The following is an 18711-nucleotide window of genomic DNA, read 5'->3' as shown; positions in this document are numbered from 1 at the left end:
CCGTCGTGCGTTAATAAAGACAATAAGTGCATAGTTTGATGTCATTGTGGGAACTTTACACACAATAAATTGCGAGGAACTGAAGATGCGGAAGATTTTCGTGAAGTTTGTCTCAAGGGTGCAGTCCACAACCTCATCCTTGTCACAGACTATTTGAATAAGATGGCCATCAAGACAGTTACTCACCCTCCCTGTAGTCCAGACTTTGCTCCCTGCGGCTTTTGGTTATTCCCTAAGCTCAAGGAAAACCATAGAAGCTGTCGTTATTAGATAATTGAGGAGATGAAAGATGATGGGTCATTGACACACTCACACAAAAGGACTTCCAGAAGGTGTCTGATCGGTACAACAAATGCATTGCCGCCGGGGGAGATTACTTCGAAGAAAACCAGAGTTTCATGTTTGTACTATCAATAAAAATGCCCATACGAAGAAAGTCTGGAAACTTATTGAAGGCACTTCATGCATAAAAATAGAAGATAAATATGAAATAGGAATGAGCAAAGAAATTGTTTTAAAATACAAGTGTGCAATTGGTTATTTACTTTTGTCATTTATGGTCGCATTTGAGGATAAGTCGATATGCTAGATGTGTTTAGCAGTTCAAAAACACTCAGCTGACATTCTTTTTTTCAGTTAGAAACATTTTGTTTAATTGAAATTTGACACGTATAACTGACAGACGAATTTGGTAGAGACCGTTTCTTTATTTGAAGTATGAAATAATTAACTACAAGAAAGATTACCACAAAATAACGTTAGTATTTTATTGCTTCTATACTTCTATTGCTAGTATACAAGGCAGCCATCTTTGAATTATCGGAATTATTTTAAGAGTTCTGTTAAAGGGGGATAATCCAAGAAGTTTATCATGGCAACAAGAAAAGAATGAAAATGAATTTTAGGAAGTTTAAATATTTCTAAAACTACAAATCAAGAAGAATTGTTTTGAAATGTTTAACAGATATCTCGTTTGCTGTTTTAAGTTAACGTAACTGACTTGCTGATCACTTATGATATTCTTAGAAAACTAAATCATTAAAATAAAAATAAAAAGGATCTATCATTTTTGTGTTTATTTACTTATTCAAAGATTTTTATAAAGTTGTATATACTGAATATATATATATATATATATATATATATATATATATATATATATATATATATATATATATATTGTTTTGTAGTAGCATTATAACACATTGCAGCAATTTGGGGCGAGGGGTGTTTTAGAATGATGTAAAAACGGACATTTTAACTTCGGGAGTAAGATACGGTAAAGAGCAGAAATTTCCCTTCGAAGTTAAGGTTAGGAATTAAAGCTGACGTGTTAAAGACATGACGCCACGATCGGAAAGTCGATAGGAAGTTATGGTGACGAATAAGCCACAAAAATCTTTCTCTTTGGCTTTTATCTGTGAGAAGGAACGAACGTGTTTCGGAGTCCAATACCACCTTCTCCTACGGGGAATGAGAGAAAGATCTAATATTATTGTAAACTAAAAGAAACATAAAGAGAGATAAATAAAAAAAAACGAAAAAAAAAAGAGAAGGCAAAATTTGTGTACATTTGTATTTTGTCCAACCCTGTACGACAATTACTGTTATAGTCGCTACTGTGAAAAAGTAAAATTATAACCACTTCAGTAGTAGTAGTAGAAGTAGTAGTAGTTGTAGTAGTAGTAGTAGTAGTAGTAGTAGTAGTAGTATATCAATTGAACACATTGACTACTATAAAAATCAGACGTCACAACTAATTGAGCTACTTACTGTTTGTCGACACACAGTTGTTCATGTTACGTGCGACAAGGTTTTTCTGCAATCGAATCATTGCTGTTAGCTGCTGGTTGATATTTATTGCAATCAGATGGCAAAAGTTGTCAACCTTAACATAAGAGTACTAAAATATTACATGAAGTCTTGAAAAAGCATCCTGCCTCGACAAACTTCTCGAACTGACCTTCACTGCTGACCCGAAATGCAATACCTACAGGGTGGAATGATAAAACTGTTGCTCTCGCCTTAGAAAAGATGACATGATTTCATTTCTGTTTGATAAAAAAACAGTTTTCTTTTTTTAGTGCAGACCATCTGCGTGTGTACAAATCCCAAGACCGATAGGAGCCTTCTATCATGTCTGAAGTGACGCAATGTTCAACAAGCGAGATCGGAGCTCTCTACCGATCTAAGTTATGACGACAGGATCACTGCCAGCATCCTTAAAATTCAACTCTAGGCGGTTCAACGCCTGAGGGCGCAGCTTAACGCATCGGGCAAGCCACGGTTATGGTCTTAGGTGTGGTTTCAAGTGAGGGACACATCATGCCGCATCACATCTTCGAAGTCGATTTGAAAGTCAACATCAAAGTGTACCTGAGGGAGGGGGGACCTCGATAGTATCACATTATAAGTTAGTATTAAATATTTTTTGTTTGTTTGTTTGGAAACTCAAAATTATCAATCAGACTATGAATATTGATCGTTATCGTTCTGTTAATGTTATGGAGACGCCTACTAATTAACATAGGCGAGTGAGTGATATATATAAAGGTATCAATCACTTATAACGGGGGAGTCCGGCAACTACCGTCAAATAGGCAAGACGCTTATGCTGTCTCCAGTAAGACATGCAACACGCCACCTGCCGAAATATCTCCAACTGAAGTATATCTGAAGACATGTAAATATGTATATAATTTTTCTTCCAAATATATTATTGTATACCTTTACTTTCGTGTTCTTGTTAATTATTTGTGCAGACACAACAGTTAACATTGGCAAAATGTAGTTAGGAAACACAAACGAATTTTTTCTGTCGGAGCAATAAAAAAATAACGATAAAGTAGCCTTGTTAAAGAATATCTCCCTCTCATCGCGAGATGATGTGAAACAATGGTCAGATGGTAGGATTTGAAGAGCCATTGCCCCAGAAGAAGAGAATTGCAAAAACCGCCTAAGCAGCTCTGTCGGTATGGACGTTTCAGGCGATTAGCAATAAATCTACCCTTTTTCATAGAGTGATAACGCCTGGGAGAGTGTACCTCTTAGAGCTGCATAGAACCATAAACCTCAGTTAACAGAGAAGAAGCCACGTCAACAGTGGCCTAGGTAGCTATGGGGACCGAGGCAAAATTCCTTGGTCACTGTGCAACGATCTATCAATAGTGTGTCTTAAAGAATGTAACACATTAACGGATACACATAATTGAACACAAGTTTCAAACGCAATTGAATCGACACAGTTGTGGTAATAGGGGAAAGGCAGTGTAGAGGCCACGTCGAAATACGGTAGGTCTACTTTGTTAAACGACTAACAAACAAATAGGGGGGGGGCTAGTCTAACGTTCGAACCCCGTGATCTCAGTAGAGTAGCGAAGAGGTCGCGTATTTTCACGAGATGTAAGATTTCCCTTGCATCTTTTCTCCTAAGAACACAACTTGACTCCAAAACTCTATTCTTTTAAAAGAAAGAAAGAAAGAAAAAACTTTGAAAAGAGGTAACTTTGTCATCCTTTACAGTTTTCTGACCCTGGGCGGGTTCTCGAATCCGAAACAAAATAGATATGTGCAAGTCCACAGTTCAATCTAATTAAAACAGTAAAAAGTACAGAACTATAATATATAAACTGGACACACGAAGTTGAACAACCGACCACAGCGAACACGTAACTTACGTACCTTACAGAACGAAAATTTCATATTCCAAAAATAACGTAAATTGGTCAAGTAGGTTTTTGTATATAAAAAATATTACGATTTTTAGTATTTCTAATAGTAAATCGTAGCCATTCCAATTTTGATTTTGTCAAATTTGATTTTGATCTCAGTATTTCGAATTGAGTTGTTTCCCTATATTTATGAAATATGGCGAATCAAAACATAACATAACATTCCTCATAAAATTTGATTTTCTTAGTAAAAACAACCCACTTGATCAATTTGCGTAATTCTTGGAAAATAGCATTTTCGTTCCCTAATGTAAATGCTTCTGTACTTTTGTATTGCTAAATTGAACTCTAAAGTTGCTCCAGCGGATATAAAACAATGGAAAACAATATTAATTTTTGTATAAGCAATACTACTGAAATGAAAACTACCATAAAAAAGTTGCTAAATCCTTTTTCTTATCATTTTACAGGCTTAATGTGCTAATTTGCAGTTTCTTATATAAAAATTTCAAGTAAAAGTTCACCCGGACGTAATAAAAAAACTTGTATATGGCGGGTTTACGACATCTTTATAGATCTTCTCGTGTTAGGCGAATATATATGGCAGCAACTAAAATTATAATAGAATAACGTGTTTATTAGTCATTATAGCATGTTTTATTGCTACTGGAGCGTTCAGGGCGGCCATCTTTGAATTTAGAGTTGTTTTAAAGAGTCCGTTAAAAGTGGATAATCCTGGAAGTTTATAATCATATTTAAGTAATTGTTCATGATATTCACAAACAAATCGCCAGGGGGAAAATATTGAGCACGAACAGTATGACTTTACCTAGTCTCGGAGATTCATGAGCATTTTAATCAACTTTTGATGTATACTATAACATGTTATATATTTTATTTATTTATTTGCGAACTATTATCCTCATCTTTATAGTTTTTGTTTCGGCCTACTCATCCTTTGGCCTTCGTCAGGTTGTTAACCGCGACGAAATAGGAACGTTGAATCTCTTAATTGTGTCTTCAGTAATTACTGCCTTCCATAGTTGTCGTTTCATCGCGTTTTGGCCAAGTAATCCTCTGGCTGGCTTTGAGTAGAATTGAAACCGCTATCTTCAGACAATGCTCACCTGGAACTGTAAAGATTCAACGTTTCTATCCACTGCGCCACGGGCCTCGAAGGCCATAGGAATAGTTGGCCGAAACGTCGTTAAATAACAATTATAAAAGATGAGGATAATAATCCGCAAATAAATAAATAAATAAATAAAAATATATACACATTAATCATCTCAAAAAGAATCCCAATAATTAAATAAAACATATATGTTTATAAAACGAATGGTCCTCGACGTCAGCATTCTGTTTCCATGTCAACGGAGGTTCGCCTTGTCATCATTCAGGCAACATAAGGCTGACTCGAACAATCAGACCGCATTATTGTCGGAATGGGGTATAGAACGTTCTCATATGTTACCTCATTTGGGAAAAAAGGGTTTGTTTATTGACGTTTTTTTTTGTTTTAAGTACGAATTTATTCTCCGCTTTTTTTTTTTTTTTTTTTTTTTGTTACCCGACCAGAGTACCTCTTCAGGGGAATCTGTGGTTTCCTACATCCCGGTCACGTGTTACAAATTTCTGCAGTAGGAAAACCTTAGATGTTGTCGTTATTAGACAATTAAAGAAATGAAAGAAGCTGTGACGAGGGTCATTGACACGCTCACGCAAGATGTCTTACATGGGGGCTTCCAGAAGTTTTAGAATGGTACAACAAGTGCATTGCCTCGAATGGGGACTCGCGTTTCATATGTTTACTCTCAATGAAAGTGCTCATATGAAAAAAGTCTGGAAACTTATTGAAGCCACCTCGTATATCTATATCGATGTCTTTGTTTACTTTTCTTCTCATAAGCGCAGAATTAAAAACAAGTCCGGTTCTTAATATTGAGGAAATCCTACAAACAAAATAAGAGCACTCTGGATTAGAATAAATAAATTTAAAAAAATCCCCAGTTATTTTGAATCATTATTACATGATATCACACACCCATTTTTCTGACTTAAAACTGAACATGTTCTGAATATGATTTTAACCTGCATTTAGTGGTGAGACTCTAATTGCATATTTGGACGGAGTATGCAGTTAACTTTACTCGAAGGTCAATTCTCATTAGGAATCGTAATACTCGTCAAGGTACCATCTATGGGTTAAATAGAATTTCTGGTTATAATTAAGTTTGTCACTTTTGACTTCCGGTTTCTGTTATCCAACGATCCTTTTAAACATCGGTAAACATGGTCAAACCTGAATCGCAGGACGTGTTCACTCTACACAGGTCTGAACGCTTCTTTCTCAGAACTGCCCGCCTATGGAACTGTTGGCTTGCTTCTTGACCAATTACAATATCGTTGCTTTCAAGTCCAATGTAAACAAGTTCGGAAATGTCTGACGATGTTTACTCTATACAGGTCTGAACGCTTCTGCCCACTCCCCCCAGCAACATGTTTTTATGGTGCCCAGGCACACCTCAAAATCACGTGTGAGACGCGATTTTTCGAGAACTGTGCGAGACTGTGGACATTAAAAGACCACGGTCGCCATTTTTTCGTTTTTCCTTCTCAACTTGCTGGACAGACTGACATGAGCAGGTTTTTTTGCGGCAAGCCTTCTCTATTTTCCCCACAAAACCATTGCAGATGCCTCTGCAGGATTTCAGATGCAGGTTGCGAAAGGACATACAAAGATAGAAACAACCCGGTGAAAACGTCTCTGGTGAAAAATCCTAGGTGTGTCTGTTCCGGCAACTGGTAGCTTTTGAGTCGGTCTGTATCTGCGTCTGTAGAGATTTCTCTGCAAACAGACCGCCTCATGCGCGTGGAATTGATGGGAACCGCTTGTGAATCCAATATTCCTATTAAACTTCTTTCATCTCTTCGCATTTATGGGTAAGAAAGATTGTGCTACAGGCATGACGCTAAAGTGTCTCGGACACCCTTGAGCAAGGTATTCGCATCTACCCCACCATGCTATTAGGAAATTAATTCTCCTAGCGTTATATTACTTTGTTTTATGCCTAATTTATTCTACAACCTTTTTAACTATTGAAGCTTTTCCTCCAAAATGCAGTATGGAGCCCCCCATTTGGGAATTTTCGGAGTGTGGAGTAACCATCTAATTTTTTGCTCAACAACATCACAAGTATACGAACTTGTTTATGACAATTATGCCATTATATCCTTGAGTGTCATCAGGCCTTAGCAAGTGGTCACCATTTAATAAAAAATCAAATAAAATAATATCCTTGGAATATTATTTACATTATATATATATATATATATATATATATATATATATATATATATATATATATATATATATTATATAGTAGAAATGGTGATTAATAAAAACCCGAAGAAAGTGCTCAATACCGTTGTAGAGCAAACATGCGTTTTATTTTTTATATTACCGTTTTTTTCTGTTTAGTTACATTTTTGTTTCAGCTACGCGACCGTTTTTTGGTAGCTGAAACAAAAAGGAAATAAACGGTAATAAAAAAAAAACGTATATATATATATATATATATATATATATATATATATATATATATATATATATATAGTGAGCACTCTAAAGTTGAAATAGAATCGGTCATTTAAGCTCACACGCGCAGATCATGATGTTATAATAATTATATCACTCTGACAGACATAAAGACATTTACAAATAAATATTTGAATTTCAACGGTATTTCTCGCAATTATGGTTGGCCGAAACGGTTTGTTGCTTGCTAATAGAGTCAGAGATTACTTCGTTGCCGGTTTCGAATCACCCGACCCTGTCACTCTGCACTGATACTACCCGAAATAATGAAACACTAGTGTCTGTAGGTATTTAAAAATTATTATAGTAAATAATTATCTCTCTCTATATAGATATATGTTTTCATTTTTAATTCTCCATTTATATATATATATATATATATATATATATATATATATATATATATATATATATATATATAATTTAAAGGAGATTAGAACAATAGTCTAAAGAGCTGATTGTATTTCAATGTAACAGTGAAATTACTAGTTTAATTAAAATACAGGATAGAGAAAGTGCTCGTTGTAATTTAGATATAATAAGCTCGATAGGTAAATATCCTAGAGCTAATTCAATATTAAGTAATGTGATTGATAATTTAAAAATCAAATTATAATTAAATTAAAAATCCGTTTCATAAGAAGGAACAACAACAAAATCAATTATCTGTACGATCGTTTCGGAAAACAGTTAATTGATTTTGTTGTTGTTCCTTCTTATGAAACGGATTTTTAATTTAATTATAATTTGATTTTTAAATTTTAAATCATCAATCACATTACTTAATATATATGTGTGTGTGTGTGTGTGTGTGTGTGTGTGTGTGTGTGTGTGTGTGTGTGTGTGTGTGTGTGTGTAGAATTAAAAAGGAAAACAGGAAAAGTCGAAAATTATTCATATATTCATCAAAGTTGCGCCTGTAGTTCAAGATTTTCTAAAAGCGATTAATTTGAAGAAATAACATTGAAGTCAATGTTTCAAAACATGTGGTGTATTTTCAAATGCTGACTTTTATGCTGTGTAATAATTATTGATCAAGAGTTGTGCGCCCTTGTTATTTTTTATGGACATCCGAGCCTTTACTTTTGAGTTTTAACTATGTAAATGAATAGTTAGACGTAACGGACGCGTTCCTGTTTTGTTTTAAAAAAATATTTTTTTTTTATTAGGAAAGCCCATAAATGAACGAAGATAAAACAATCGTTTTAATTTGAAGTCTATCTTTTTTTTGAATCTGATGGTAATCTTTTTTAAGTTGAAGTTAATCTTTTTTCAATTCAACTTTTTTCATGTATTATTCTAAGGTAAAAACGAGTGTAATAAGTATATAAAGAAAACCTTAGTTTTGTCTCAAGCGATCCACTAGTACATTTTTCAAATTACGTTCTACCTACATTCATTAAACATTTACGTGTTGGGCCTTCCACGTATAATTCATTCGCCAAAACTTCCGATGCAGCTACGCTAGACATAACTGCATCTATCATGAGCCAAGTCGAAGAAAGGTCAGTGTGACCCACTGTGAAATTCTGGCTCATTGTATATAAAAAAAATAAACGGACCATGTTTACATTCAGCACTCCAATTATAGTATGAAACTGAAAGGAACAGGGTTTATATTACCTTTTATCCGACATATTGCAATACGAACCATAATCAACATGCTAATACAAATATTAATAACTACTTACATTTGCCGGGGGTTTTATATTGAAAGGATACGGCGAGTACTGCAACCATGGCATTCTCTATAATTTTATATAATAGTTTTGTGATATACACGTGTTGATAATAGGTGTGAGGGTGTTTCTCGCCCCTGCGTGACCTTCGCATGTTTTATTACTATTAAACGATTATCTATTAAAATTAATAAGGCAATACTAAAACGAACATTTCAAAAATCATATTTGAAAAAGATAATGAAATTACAGATTCAAATTAATCACAATGTATTTCTGTTTCTCTCTCATATATATATATATATATATATATATATATATATATATATAAAATTATTTTTTTGCTATAATAATTAAATACCTACAGACACTACTGTTTCATCCTTTCGGGAATCTTCAGTGCATTGATTCGAACCCCGCAACATGAGACATCTCTGGCTCGATTAGCGAAGACCGTATCAATTCGGCTATCATTAACCGCGCGAATTTAAACATTTTAATTTTAAATGTTCATTTACGTCAGTCAGACAGTGATCTAATCGTTATACGATGATCTATGCATATATATATATATATATATATATATATATATATATATATATATATATATATATATATATATATAGGATGTCCAAAACGTCACTGAAGGTTTAAAATCTTTGTCCTTTTAACATCAGCATTATTATTATTATTATTATTATTATTATTATTATTATTATTATTATTTTTATTATTATTATTATTATTATTATTATCATTATTTCTTTATTTCAGATATTTTACAGATAATATTATAGAAATTAATTATGGATAAGTATAGCATAGAACAACGTACACAAGATAAATAAAAAAAAATATAAAAAATATGGATTAAAGGCCAGTGAATGAAAAGTCCATTCAGGCCTCACATTAATAAGACAATCACCAGTGATCATCACACATATTGAACGGTGATGACCCCCCCCCTTAACAAAAAAAAAAAACTGTTGAACATCCATCACTGAAATATTCTTGAACTGAATTGAAGTGACCATCACACACACAGAGAGAGAGAGAGAGAGAGAGAGAGAGAGAGAGAGAGAGAGAGAGAGAGAGAGAGAGAGGGGGGAGAGAGAGAGAGAGGCAGAGGACAGTTCTTAGAGAGGATTGTGTTGGTTATTTAAAAAATCCCGCCGTATCCAGATCTGTTTTTCATTTAATTGCGAACAATAACAAAACCCCTCGGAAACTGTTGGATATTTACGACTAAAACTTGGTGGGCAATTCATGCATAAACTGCAGTTTATTTCAACCAAAAATAGTTGGATTGTAGAAAGGACTGTAAATTTTATCAACAACTTCACAATATTTTTATCACAGGAATAAATGACGATTTGATTCAAAAGAAAAGTATATTGATCGGTTTTGGCGAGGTGGTTTGTTCCCTGTTGGTTGAGGTATAACCACGTTCAGTTGCAGGCGGTTCACCCTTTCAGGCTTTACCTCCTCACCTTTGGAGAAGTTAGTTTATTGCTAATCGCGTGAGACGAACTTACAGGAGGATGCCGATTGGGCTGTCCATGCATTTTTTCTGCAGACCAAAGTGATTTTGTTCTAGGGCGCCGGCTTTTCAAATCCAACTTCCCCGACCTTTGTATTACATCTGTCCGTTGTGGGGGAGAGATAAAAACCGATCTGGGATCAGAGGTAGAAGCTCGTGTTGTTTTTCTCTGGTTATGTTTTCATTTTGCCAACCTGCGCGTTTCTCTATTGCTAGTACACCTGTCTCATCGACAACATATTTCAGAGGAGACGCGTGTCAACGTGAACAGCGTCTTTACACTTGTTGAGGGCGTTCACGTGTGTTGGTCGATTGTTTTCAAGACGCTTGTATTTTGAATCAATTTGAAGAGTGATATTGCAGACCTGCCAACTGACATTTTTTTTTATCACGCGAGACTCTAGATTTAAACGCGAATACTGTTTTCTGTTTTGTTCATCTTAGTATTGTAATCGCAATTTCTCGTTGCATTTCTAAGCATTTTAATTTCGACTTTATAAAAAAAAGAAACTGTTTCTTGGCGTTTTGGCGAAGATTAAAGTGTAGTAGTATTTATCTTCCTCAAACGACGGAAAGATTAGACACGATGGTTAGAAAGTGGGATCGAAGACCTCCTCCTCCCTGAGAAGCACTCTGACCAGCAAAATATGCCTGGGTAACCCTGTCAGCATTCCCAAGTAAGGGTGCCTCAGACGATTAGCAATGAATTAAAAGATAGATAGAGTGTGAGTGGGTGTAATATTATGAAAACTATTATACAAATGTGTTTCGTCCTTTCCCGGAAATCATCAGCACGGATAATGATTTCTCTGCGCTCACACGATTCGAAAACTCTCAGATTAAAGTTTAACTTTTGTCTGAACGCTTAGATCGGGGCGGTCACCAAACTAACCAGTTTGAATAAAGAGAATCAAGATCTATTTATGTCTAAGGAAGGGGACACATATAAAAGGCTGTCGGCAACATTATGCATTTAAAGTTGACAACCTAATTATAATTCTCTTAAAGCGCTAGCCTTATATATATGCCATTCACATACAGTACTGTTTCGTTGTATCACAACTCAGCAGTGCGTCTTGACTAGCGCCTTTCTTTAGCCGGGGATTGAATCTACAACCATCGCGTTGATAGTCGGCTGTTCTACCATCGGCCCATGGGATCGGTGCTCGCAAATAACCTCGACAAATGTCCATTTAAATAAAGACTTGCCCACCGTTTTTACAGTGCTCAAGCTGCTTGTTTGTTTACAAACAAACAGCGAGCTTCGCTTTATAGCCAGTGAAGTAGCCGGTGAGATACAATCACGACAGTGTGCTACCTAAAGAGGGGTGGGGGCTTAAATATATAGTCATCCACATAAAGTATTGTTTCGTTGTATCACAACTCATCAGCGCCACTAGACTAGCACTTTTCTTTAGATAGGGATTAAACCTACAACCATATATATATATATAAATGTATATATATATATATATATACATATATATACATATATATATATATATATATATATATATGCATACATATATATATATATATAAATATATATACATATACATATATATACATATATATATATATACATATACATATATATACATATACATATATATACATATATATACATGCATATATATATACATATATACATATACATACATACATATACATATATATATACATATACATATATATACATATATATACATATATATACATGCATATATATACATATATATATACATATACATATATATATACATATATATATATATATATATACATATATGTCAACTTTTTTTTATTATTTTTAATGATAATCATGTATGTCAATTTTTGTTGATTTTTTTTTAGCGATAATTAGATATTCAGTATAGGCGTCTTATACCTAGGAGATCAGAGAATTAATTTTCCCTAAGAAAGATCGCTTACATTTTTGGACGTAAACACATTGATATATATATATATATATATATATATATATATATATATATATATATATATATATATATATAGTTAAAACAGTACTCTACGTATATGTTTCGCTGCTCTATAGCTCATAAACGTAGCTTGACTGTACGCCGATGAGCAATGAAACACGTGTACGTAGAGTACTGTTTTAAAATATAAAATGAAAAATATGTGTGTGTACGCGCGTGTGCACTGGGAAAAGAAATACGTGTCAACATTACAAATGGAAGTTGAACCTTTTTAACAAGAAAAACTTGGATCTTCGTTATTGTTTGCTGTAGATCGGCCGTATTATTAGACGGCAGAAACACTCAAAACTTTTTATCACAATGGATGGACGGCCTGTACTTGATGGAATGCCAACTGGGAAATATTTTACTACCACGCAGAAGCGTAATCTTTGTTTTTTTTTGTTTTTTTTTCGTTTAATTAACACCATTCCTTTTGAATTTCTGAACTCTAATGCACGTGTGTACACGTCGCTCGCACCTGTGTATATATATATGTGAGTATGTTAAATGCCAGTAAATAGAAACCTCTACACACACACGCACACACACACACACATACACACAACCTACAGCTTTAATAAGAATAGACACAAATTCTTTTTTTTTTTTTTCAAAAATATTCACATACAATTGTTTCGGCCAATTGCAGGTAATTAAGTATATAATAGTTCTCAATTATCATTATAACAGCTAGGCAACTCATCGGCAATTGGCCGAAATAATTGTATGCGAATATTGCTAATAACAAACTCTAACTAAAAATTAACAATGAAATATGTATCTACTCTTGCTAAAGCGGCCACTGTGAAAATATTTATAGCTCTAGTGTTGCACTATTGAGCTATCAAGAAGCACTTGTGCTAATTGATTATATATTTCAATACCGTCTATCTCAATTGGTAATATATATGTTGTGTATTTAGGCAGCATTCTTTCATTTACGTAAATCGCGTTAAATATAACAGATTATTCGGGTTAATTATACTCTTTTTAAAACTTTTTGTTCAATTAGAACGTAATTCTCTTTCATTAACTGTAGTTGGTGGAATGGTTCTAGGTGTTAAAATGGAAATTAAATGTTCATCTAGGAACTCGAACTGTGAGACCGACAGAACAATCATCATTCATACTGGTGATTCCCGGAAGAAGGATGAAACATTTGCGTATGTGGATAAGAATTAAAAAAAAAAAAATTTATCATAATATATATATATATATATATATATATATATATATATATATATATATATATATATATATATATAAGTGAACGTGTCTGTATGTGTGTCTGTGTGTATGTGTACATTTCCAACGCAATAACTCTGTCAATTTTCAGTCTACAGACTCGAAATTTGATATACAGGATACTGAGATTTGGGAAAATCGATGTGATCGGTTTTCGGTTAGAAATTTGGCTGTTAAGGGGTAAAAATTCAACGATTTGACCTTTGGGAACTCTACCAAACTCCTCCGACAATTTTGGGTCTAAATACTTGAAATTTTAGATATAGATACCTTGGACATGGATCTAACTTAATAACTTGATTTGCGCCCAAAACAATAAATGTTAAAGTTAACAAAAATGACCGCTTTTTTTTTTTTTTGCTCAACATACACCACAAAACACCCGGGCAACACCGGGCTGAAATGCTAGTATATATATATATATATATATATATATATATATATATATATATATATATATATATATATATTGGTGGACGAATGTTTGTTTAAAATATGCATTTGGCGAGGTTATTTGCGGGTACCGTTCCCGTGGGTCGATGGGTAGAACTACCGACTGTCAATGCGATTGTTCTAGATTAATCCTCGGCTTGGTAGAGGTGCTAGTCTATCGGCCCTGATGAGTTTTGATGCAACGAAACAGGACTATATGTCGATGACTACAAATATATGTTAAGGCGCCCCCCCCTCTTTAGGTAGAGCACCGTCGTAAATAATCTCACTCGCTACTTAATTGGCTGAAAAATATTTATAAATAATTGGTGGACGAATGTTTGTTTAAAATAGACATTTGGCGAGATTATTTGCGGGTACCGCTCCCGTGGGTCGATAGGTAGAACTGCCGACTGTGAACGCGATGGTTCTACGTTCAATCCTCGGCATGAGAGAGGTGCTAGTCTAGCGGCACTGATGAGTTGTGACACAACGATACTGTACTGTATGTCGATGACATATATATATATATATATATATGTATATATATATATATATGTATATATATATATACACATACACCTAGGTATCATGGCTTCCTCTGTAATCAGTAAAAAATGTATAAATATGCCCCCTTAGGATTATCCTCACATGTAAGGTATCATCCCAAACTCTTTTGAAATTCGTTGATATGAAAAAAAAGGGTACGCATCGGATCACTCGGTTTAAAAAAAATCCAATTTAAAATGATCGTGTGGGACTCGTCAATCTGTCTTAGAAGTTTGATCTGGAAAAATCTGCTCGAACCGGAAGTTGTGATGTTTATACGTACATTTCCGGCCTGGCAGACGCTATTGGGTCTTCTGTAGGATATTACTTGGTTGGTGTACTTCAATCTGTTCTCATTGCAACCTTATAGAAGTAAAACGATCAGAATACTTGGTTATTCCTCGTTTTTTTTTTTTATTTATTTAAAAAATCTTTTCGAGATAAATATATATGGGTGTAGATAAATAAATAGATACAAATAATTAGTAAAAGACAAATATTAGGATGACAAATAATAATAATAATAATAATAATAATAATAATAATAATAATAATAATAAATAATATATTGTTGATAATCTCTTTAAAAACAAAACAAAAAAGAAAAACCATTTGACGCCTGGATTTTTTTAAAATAAATACATAATTGTATTTTATTTTATTGCGGACTGTTATCCTCATCTTTTTAGTTGTTGTTGATGAGGAGATGAGATGAGGATAATAGTCCGCAATAAAATAAAATTCATATAAATAATACTCATCTCAATAATGAATTCCAATTAAAATAATATAAATAAATTAATATTTTTTAAATCCAAATTTTCCGTTCCATAAACCTTCCTTGGGTGATTTAGACATATTTTTTATAGTCAAGATCTAACGGCGTTGCTGAGTATCATTGATTTCTTTCGATTATTGATTTCTTCTGATTATTGATTTCTTCTAATCTCACCGAAGAAATTTTTTTAAATACCCGACAGTTTTATTAAGATGTACTGGTACGCCTGTGCAAATACTGGCATCAATTTTACGATAGTAGAAGCCCCGATATAATGAGAAATTTGAAAATCCATTAACTAAACTATCAAGGACGCCCGGCGTAGCCCGATCGTAAAATACGCTTAAATTATTTTAATTCATGCAGATTTCGTATATATTATTAAAGAGTTAATTTTCTATTGATTCTAATATATTATAAAGTTGTGATTGCAATAATAATAATAATAATAATAATAATATATATATATATATATATATATATATATATATATATATATATATATATATATATATATTTATATATCCATATGACTTGGGTGCATCAGCTTGAATCAAAACCGAAACAAAAACTTATGAAGAATTCTTGCTAAAATTATTTATTATATGAAATTGAAGGTCATAACAATTAAACGGCAGTCACTCAGAAGAAAAAAGATGTAAGCGTGACACACACAAAATAACACACACGTTATCGCATTAATATATAGATAACATTATGTACGATTGTTTTTCCACATAAATGAACTATTTATTTACTTATGTAGTAGAACCCTAGGATACGGTGGCCCTAGGATACATTTTTTTTAGATTACGATGTGGAATATTGCTTTTCTGGTCCTTGGTTACGTTATTTGCCCCGCCTTACGGTGTTATTGATTATACACATTTGTATTGTATACTGTACTGTCCTTTGTTACTTATTTTTAATGCCGTATCCTGGGTGTTCTACTTCATGTTTAAACCCAAATTTTCGGTTCCATGATACTTACTTAAGGTGATATGGACAAATTTTTTTTTCTTGTTGAGATCTTACAACGTTTGGCGAAGGTCACCGATTTCTTCTGGTCTTGTTTAAGGAAGTGCTTTTTTAATGTCTGATAGCCGTATTAAGATGTACAAACATTGAGATCAATTTCTCATTATAACAATGTTTCTACTGTGGTACAATTTATCTCAATTTTTATGTTTTTCTTCTTTTGCCATGTTGCTTGTTTTGTTTACACAATTATTTTTTACACCCAATTATTACGGTAGAACCCCGGGAAGCGACATTTATCTCCAAGAAAAACCGAGATACAACTGTGCTATACTCTCACTGAGCCAAAGAGTACTCGAAGTGAGGAAAAAAACATAAGTTGCCAACTAGGAATTATGAGCACTTTAGCCAAATTTGGGTGAGAAAACACCTCATGGGATTAACACATGCTTAAATTACTTTCTATTCAACAGTTTAAATATTTTCAAGGGAGATGACGATAGCTAAATGTCCACCGGCACGAACTGACAACCTGAATGTGCCAAGTTCGAATCCAGTTCATTCCAAAACATTTGACACCATGAATGTTCACACGCGATCCCTCCGGTAAGTACCCAATGTTTTTCTAGAAAGAATTATAACTAGAAAGATATCGAGGAAAAGAATGCCAATAATATAATCATTTGATTCATAGGAAATAAATAAATATTTTTAAATTCCTTTAAAATTTCGAGATTAACAGTCTTTTTTCAACTATTATGACAACTATAAAATGGATAACATTTTTACAAAAAAATCGCAATGCATTACGGTGAATTAAAGTTGGTAATAAAATTATATTTTAAGTATTATTTAAAAACAATGTCGTTTGTTATTACGCTATTGCATTTTTTATTTCAATAAATATTGGATTACTCTCTACATTTATCAAATAGAGACGGTTTCCCCCTCTAGAAAAATGGTCACACTATCTGCCAATATCTGCTGCATGTTTTCCGGATGTTGCCAGTCAATTTTATTCAATGTCGTAAATTCCTATAATTTTTCCGAGGAGAGTAACTCTCCAAAACACGTCATATTTATAGGTGGTAATAGAATACTTGTTCACTCTATTTAATCCGCTCACTCTCCTCGACGAGACTGGGAACTTTTATACGTTTGCCACATTTTTTACAACCGCGCCATCCATGTTTACTTTCTTATTCTATACTTTAAGATTCGTTCTTTCGGTTATCCTACGTAAATACAAACTCTTCCCTTCACAGTTCATTATGTTCCGGTCAATTTGATTGGCTGTTCTCATACATTTATCGGATTCAGGGAATATCAGATTATGGGAATTTCGCTTAGTTAAAAAAGTTTATCGAGAACTAAACAACATGGTGTTAACAAAAACAACAGTTTGAACTGTAACGAACGTTGCACAATAATATCTGCTTTTGTACGCTTATTTCTGGATTGGGATATCAGAACTGACATTTCAAAATAAAATATTTTTCATTTCCTTATCGTTATTGCCGTTGTCGCAATCACCGTCGCCATCGCTGTCCTCGTCGTCAGTGGTGCTCCAGAATTTTACGCAAACTTACAAAAATATATAAATGCGACAACAATTAAGCTTATTATGTTATGGAAGGGGCAGTAATCGAAGACTTTCATTCTTCAGTCTTACAACACTTGAGAGTTTCAAACATTACAAAAATAAACGTCCTATTTCGTTCACCAAAATTATCTCATCGAATCGACGTCTCCACCCAGTCTCGAAAGACAAAGGATACCCCCATAGGGGAAACTGCGAGTGTAATTGTGAGGCAAGGATTGCGCAATCACCAACCACACCTCTCCTGAATCGGCACTGTTTGAGTCCAGTGGCAAAGAGAAGTCCAGGACGACTGGAAACAATGCCGAGATAAGCGGAGAGCACATACAGCACCTGGAAATCCCAAATGGTCACCCATTTAGTACTGACCAGGCTCAACGTTGCTTAACTTCGGTGATCTGATGGGAACCGGTACGTCAACGTGATTATGCCGTATATAAAATACGGAACATTTCATATATATTTTCTTCATATGTGTGCTCTATTTATGTGCTTATCAGTTAAAAAATGGGTACTTGTGCATAATACGGACAATGGATACGGACCAGGGAGGTGAGGGATTTCTATGTAACTACCATGTACTTTCAACTAACAATTTAATACACAAACAATATCGTATAAAGTTAAATGTTACTTAAACATCGTTGCAAAAAATAGCA

General features: G+C 33.7%; 1 protein-coding gene and 1 pseudogene across 4 annotated transcripts in view; both read right to left on the bottom strand.

The window, feature by feature from the left end:
• The window catches only part of LOC145260475 (major egg antigen-like), a 165899-nt gene that overhangs the window by 63686 nt on the left and 83502 nt on the right, over positions 1 to 18711 (bottom strand). The window lies entirely within an intron of this gene.
• LOC145260920 (5S ribosomal RNA) lies at positions 18374 to 18490 on the bottom strand (annotated as a pseudogene).

The sequence above is a fragment of the Euprymna scolopes genome, chromosome 36 (assembly GCF_053919585.1).
Source record: "Euprymna scolopes isolate OS-2025 chromosome 36, ASM5391958v1, whole genome shotgun sequence".
Classification (NCBI taxonomy): Eukaryota; Metazoa; Mollusca; class Cephalopoda; order Sepiida; family Sepiolidae; genus Euprymna; species Euprymna scolopes.
The sequence above is the reverse complement of the archived record's forward strand: the minus strand, read 5'-3'. Positions and strand labels throughout refer to the sequence as shown.